We start from the raw sequence: 7,500 nt of genomic DNA on the forward strand, positions 1-7,500 counted from the left end.
ATGGCACAAGAGCCTTGGACTATGCCTCTGAATCAATCCGTGAGCAAAGCCCGAGTGAAACTACTCACAGTTCTGGTAACTGGTTCTCCAGTTGGGACGTCTGATTATGCCTTTGTTTCTTTAGTAAATAAGACCGAGAAGCCTGATCCTGATGAATCATACTCATGTAAGATGTACAGTATATAAAATCTCAAGCACACTGGAATAGCATTTTGAGTGATCTAGTGCATTTGAATTGGTCACACTTGTATAAAAGTATTGAGCCTCTTGTTCTCTTGAATGAGAATCTGGTTAACTTAATTGACATGCGTATCCCTGTTCGTGTGTTAAAATGCAGAGTGAAAGACAAACCCTGGTTTAATGATAATTGTAGACGTGCTTATCTGGAGAAACAGGAGGATTATCATCTTTGGGAGGGTAACAGATCAAATCTGACTTGGAATACTCAGCTAAGTGCTGTTACTCACAGAATATGCATCAAATGAAAAAGAATACAAATTGGCCATAAAAGAAACCCTTTCTGGTACAACCTAAGAACAGAAACAGTGGACTACCCTCAAATCTGGACTCTTTGGTTTAAACTTAACAGTTTCTCCTTTACTTAAATCAGGTGGCTTTGTCATTCACTGTCCAAAGGAAAAGTCACCCCTTTTTGCTAATGTGTTTGACAGTATTCCAAGTGATAAATTATTTGATCTCATTCCTGTTTTCCTGATGATAAACTAACTAAATTAATTAGTTATTTTGATGGACCTTGATGCTTATGGAGGTGTAGACCGAAACGGTAATTTTTACTTTGCTTTTTATAAAGAACGTTGATTTCTTAGTTACTAAGTTGTGTTATTTTGCGCAAGTTAACAAGAAGTTCTTTTTGCACTTGGAGAATTGGCCACGTTACTCCATTCGGTAAATATGCTTCTGTCTAGCCCTGCTGATTACTGTCCAATTTCTGAAACTCCAATAATATCTAAAGCTTTAGAAGATCTTTGGGCAAAACGTGTTAATAGATATGCTGAAGATAATAATCTGTTCCTTAATTTGTAGTTTGACATTCACAAATGCCTTGGAGCATGTGATGCCCTTCTTACAATTTCCAATGCTGTAAAGAAATCCCTTGACTGTGACCAGGAAGTTCGTATGAGTGGCCTTAATTTTAGAGCTGACTTTGACCATATTAATTATGAAGCCCTTGTTTTCCAACCCAATCAGTTAGGAGTAGATGGGCATTTTCTTGACATCATTATTGAATTTCTAAGTAATAAATTACAAAGAGTGGTTGTCAATGGGCATTACAGTGACTATAGGAATGTAGTATCTGGTACTCCTCAGGGTAGTGTTTGTGGCCCATTACTTTTCATACTAAATACACATATGTGGTTTGGCCTAGAAAACAAGCTCGTTGCATATGCAGATGATGCTACTCTCTTTGCATCAATTCCATCTCCTGAAAGTAGACCTGGAGTATCTAAAATTAAAACAATGGTGCAAATTGTAGTGAATGAAGTCGAACCTTAATAACGCTCAAAGTATGATTGTAAGTAGGTAAAGGACTGTGGCTCCTCAGCATCCAAATCTTTGCATTGTCAATGCTTCTTTAACTATGTGAATCTCCTTTAAAATTTTAGGTGAGATTATTGACTGTAAATAAACTTCTGAGAAAAAACTATGCCTGTATCTTCTTCAAATAGCACAAAAAATTGGTTTATTGAGAAAGTGTTTCAAGATTTTTGGTGATCGATCTATCTTGAAGAAATTTTTTTCTTCCATTCTACTTTGTTTAGAGTATTGTTCTCCTGTCTGGTCTCCAGCGGCTGAATCATCTTAATTTGTTGGATAGAAACCTGCGGTCTATTAAATTCCTTATTCCTGATCTGGATATTAATCTCTGGCACCGTCGTTCAGTTAGCTCTTTATATATAATTATGACCAATCTTTGCATTTGGATCTTCCCTGACTGTATCATACTGTAAGTAGTAATAGGCATACAATTGATTCTAACAATCAACACTACACAGCATTCTAAAAAGTTTAATCCAGCTGTGACCAGATTGTGGAATGTTCTTCCTAATCTTGCAGTTGAATCGGCGGAACTTCTTAAGTTTAAACTTGCAGAAAATATTTTCATGTTGAACAGGTTTATTAATGTATCGTTTTATAGTTTATATATGACAGATGTATTTTAACGTTGTTACTGATCTTAAAATATTTTATATACCATTCTCTTTTTCCCTTTCCTCACTGTACTACTTTCTCTGTTGGAGCTCTTGGGCTTGTAACATCCTGCTTTCCCAACCAAGGTTGTAGCTGGGCTGTTAATAATAATAATAACAATAATAATAATAATAATAATAATAATAATAATAATAATTATATGAAATATATATATATATATATATATATATATATATATATATATATATATATATATATATATATTTATATATATGAATATATAATAATAATAATAATAATAATAATAATAATAATAATAATGATAATAATAATAATAATTATATGAAATATATATATATTTATATATATATATATATGAATATATGAATATATATATATATATATATATATATATATATATATATATATATATATATATATACAGTGATTAAAGAGAACACATTCAAGTATCGTAGAACATCTTTGAAAAAAATTCAGAATACATAAGATGTAAACATAAAAAGAATCCTGATAACTTCGTTTCCTCCTTTTGGTTTAATCTGGTATAAATGACTCGAATGAGAACCTTTTTCCAGAATTATGTCTTTGTTTATAAACAGTTACGAATTCTCTACATTGCATATCCATCAGTTCAATCAGCACATTCTTTCTTGGTACATTAAACCATATACAGTTTCTCTTTAGGCTAACTGAAGCTGCCAAGTGAACAATTATTCATATAGCAAACCCCAACATATGAGAAAGTAATATTACTGGGAATAAGGTTTTATGCATTAAACTTCTATATTTAGCAAGAGGGATTTTACCGAAATAAAAAGACTGCCTTGATGGAGACCGACTATATTTAGCAAGAGGGATCTTACCGAAATAAGATGACTGCCTTGATGGAGACCGACTACATTTAGCAAGAGGGATCTTACCGAAATAAAAAGACTGCCTTGATGGAGACCGACTACATTTAGCAAGAGGGATCTTACCGAAATAAGATGACTGCCTTGATGGAGACCGACTACATTTAGCAAGAGGGATCTTACCGAAATAAGATGACTGCCTTGATGGAGACCGACTACATTTAGCAAGAGGGATCTTACCGAAATAAAAAGACTGCCTTGATGGAGACCGACTACATTTAGCAAGAGGGATCTTACCGAAATAAAAAGACTGCCTTGATGGAGACCGACTACATTTAGCAAGAGGGATCTTACCGAAATAAGATGACTGCCTTGATGGAGACCGACTACATTTAGCAAGAGGGATCTTACCGAAATAAGATGACTGCCTTGATGGAGACCGACTACATTTAGCAAGAGGGATCTTACCGAAATAAGATGACTGCCTTGATGGAGACCGACTACATTTAGCAAGAGGGATCTTACCGAAATAAAAAGACTGCCTTGATGAAGACCGAACATAATGAATTCTAAATATCAAGAAAGTATCAGAGCAAATAACAGATATGGATCGAATGAACTCTTGATTAAGACGGTTCTTACGTATGATTTATAATGCTGTAGCGAAATATACAACACTGTTGTAGGGGAAATGAGTGATTTTATTCTTTGTTTCACTAGTAGACTGACGAAGGAGTCAGTGAGAGAGAGAGAGAGAGAGAGAGAGAGAGAGAGAGAGAGAGAGAGAGAGAGAGAGAGAGAGAGAGAGAGTATAATTAATACAAATAATAATAAAAGACTGCTAATAATTAAAAACTTAAAACTAGCATTTTTAAATCGGTAGACCTATGATTAAATCTTCATTAAATTTATTAACGAGCTAAACTACTGATCTTAATATAAAGAGATGCGACAAACCCACTTAAAAGTAATCAAATAAAAGCAAACATGATCCTCAGTAACTCTTCCATGTAAACAAAGTGAGTGTATAAACACAATGGCCTTAACTGCAGGGAGGAGTTCATTTATCATGATCGATTACAATTAATTAAAGGTCATTACAAGCACTAACAAAACCGCACCTGTTATTGAGTCATTATTAGCGGGAATAACATTAAAGATTCATCTGTCTCTTCACCCGCACCAGCAGGGAGGAAGCTCAAATCGTTTAATTACCTGTAAAACTTTCGCAGAAATTTATTATAGACCATTAATTGAAAGATAGAAGCAAGATCCGATATTAACTACATATTCGAACAACATACACGCAATTCTATATACACTTATGGATAGGTATTGCTGTGTATTACTATTATTATTATTATTATTATTACTATCCAAGCTACAACCCTAGTTGGAAAAGCAAGATGCTATCCAGGGGCTCCAACAGGGAAAAATAGCCCAGTGAGGAAAGGAAATAAGGAAATTAATAAATGGCCACAATTACTTGATAATTTACAGATTTCCTAATAAACTTAATGGAAACTTTCTCCATTAGTGAAATATTCCATTATACATTGATTACGTGATATAGTCCAGTGCTAGTGTACTTAACAAATAAGAATTGACATTTATTGAACACCATGCGCACACATCTGTGGTGAATGAGATCAGTTGAGTATTCAGGTATATTTGAGCTTCTAACACAAGGATACGTTACCGTGGTGAGGATCAGTTTAATTCATTCGGCTGTTTAAAATGCATCTACATTCTATGGATGCATGTGTAAGGTTTAAAGGACGCTCGTGTATGACAGAGACAAGGGAGAAAATCAGCACCCAAGCCCCCCTCTCCACCCAAGCTGAGACCAAGGAGGGCCAGGCAATGACTGCTGATGACTCAGCAGATAGATTTAAAGGCTTCCCCAACCGCTACCCCCCCATCCATAGCTCACAAGAATGGTGAGGTTGCAACGACCAAAGGAACTAATGACTTTGAACGGTACTCGAACTCCAGTTTGGCGATCACCAGACGGACGTCCCCACATAGGCCACCGCAACCATTATGTAAAAGTTGAAAGATTTGACCTTGGTAGTGTGGTGGGATAGAGCTGACCTTCATCTTTAAACCATTGTGTGATCAAATCCCGTACTCGCTCCCGGTAGAAGGATAATTAATTTTTCTTTTGCCTTTCCGACTTCAAAATTGAGAACTTAGGAGTCTATAATAAATCCCACTGGATATGATCACTAAACTACTCAGGAATGTTGTGATGTCACCTAAGTCCAGCACCTCTCTGTACTGTCGCAACGAGTAAAGATTAAGGTCAAAGAGTTTTGTTCATAAGAAAATAGATTAGGGTCAAAGAGTTTTGTTCATAAGAAAATAGATTAAGGTCAAAGAGTTTTGTTCATAAGAAAATAGATTAGGGTCAAAGAGTTTTGTTCATAAGAAAATAGATTAGGGTCAAAGAGTTTTGTTCATAAGAAAATAGATTAAGGTCAAAGCGTTTTGTTCATAAGAAAATAGATTAAGGTCAAAGAGTTTTGTTCATAAGAAAATAGATTAGGGTCAAAGAGTTTTGTTCATAAGAAAATAGATTAAGGTCAAAGAGTTTTGTTCATAAGAAAATAGATTAAGGTCAAAGAGTTTTGTTCATAAGAAAATAGATTAGGGTCAAAGAGTTTTGTTCATAAGAAAATAGATTAAGGTCAAAGAGTTTTGTTCATAAGAAAATAGATTAGGGTCAAAGAGTTTTGTTCATAAGAAAATAGATTAAGGTCAAAGAGTTTTGTTCATAAGAAAATAGATTAAGGTCAAAGAGTTTTGTTCATAAGAAAATAGATTAGGGTCAAAGCGTTTTGTTCATAAGAAAATAGATTAAGGTCAAAGAGTTTTGTTCATAAGAAAATAGATTAGGGTCAAAGAGTTTTGTTCATAAGAAAATAGATTAAGGTCAAAGAGTTTTGTTCATAAGAAAATAGATTAAGGTCAAAGAGTTTTGTTCATAAGAAAATAGATTAGGGTCAAAGAGTTTTGTTCATAAGAAAATAGATTAAGGTCAAAGAGTTTTGTTCATAAGAAAATAGATTAAGGTCAAAGAGTTTTGTTCATAAGAAAATAGATTAAGGTCAAAGAGTTTTGTTCATAAGAAAATAGATTAAGGTCAAAGAGTTTTGTTCATAAGAAAATAGATTAAGGTCAAAGAGTTTTGTTCATAAGAAAATAGATTAAGGACAAAGAGTTTTGTTCATAAGAAAATAGATTAAGGTCAAAGAGTTTTGTTCATAAGAAAATAGATTAAGGTCAAAGAGTTTTGTTCATAAGAAAATAGATTAAGGTCAAAGAGTTTTGTTCATAAGAAAATAGATTAAGGTCAAAGGGTTTTGTTCATAAGAAAATAGATTAAGGTCAAAGAGTTTTGTTCATAAGAAAATTGATTAAGGTCAAAGAGTTTTGTTCATAAGAAAATTAATTAATTCTAACGAACAATTTGCATGATAAATAAATGTAACAGAAATTTAGAGCATCTATAGCACAAACAACTAAAGAGATATATAAACAAGGAAGATCTAGAAATATTTTCTGTTGCCATAAAATAAAAGCAAGTGATATTATTAAAGGAAAGAAATTATTACTGAAAAATACTTCCTCTTAGGTTATAATAATAATAATAATAATAATAATAATAATAATAATAATAATAATAATAATAATAATATTTAAAGGGTTGGGTTGGTTGCTTGTTTGGTTAGATTAAGTTGGCTCTATGTTAGCACAGAGATTAGCGGAGACGATTTGTTAGAAAATTTATCGGACGAAAATGTGACTCTATGGAATAAATTCTGTCGGTTACCATGACGTCATCGTGAATTCTAACTGGCTTGGCTGGCTGGCTGTCGTGACCTAGCTCTAAACCATTTGGTCAACCCAATGATTGAGACTTAGCTCCAAAAGCCTAGCAGATTTTCATGGTGCCACACGAGTTCTGCTAGTGGTATAAGAGTGCCTCATTTGTATGACGACAATATCATCAACAATTTAGTAATGGTGTAATTCTTCAATAGTTACTTTCCTCTTGGTAAGGGTAGAAGAAACTCTTTAGCTATGGCAAGCAGCGCTTCTAGGAGAAGGCCACTCCAAAATCAAACCAATGTTCTCTAGTCTTGGGTAGTTCCAAATCTTCTGTACCAGGATTTTCCATTGTCTTGGGTTACAGTTCTCTTGCTTGAGGGTACACTTGGGCGCACTAGTCTATGTTTCCTTATTTCCCATCCTCACTGGACTGTTTTCTCTATTGGAGCCATTGTGCTTATAGCAGCCTGCTAATCCAACTAGGGTTGTAGCTTAGATATTACTACTACTAATAATATGGGTGTCCTGGTGGTATCGGTAGGAGGAACGTCTCCTGGGGGACATGCAGGAGCAGTTTGAGGCGAAGTTTCGCAGCCAGCGGCTGTTTGGCAACTTGGCAAAG

The sequence above is a fragment of the Palaemon carinicauda genome, chromosome 41 (assembly GCF_036898095.1).
Source record: "Palaemon carinicauda isolate YSFRI2023 chromosome 41, ASM3689809v2, whole genome shotgun sequence".
Lineage (NCBI taxonomy): Eukaryota > Metazoa > Arthropoda > Malacostraca > Decapoda > Palaemonidae > Palaemon > Palaemon carinicauda.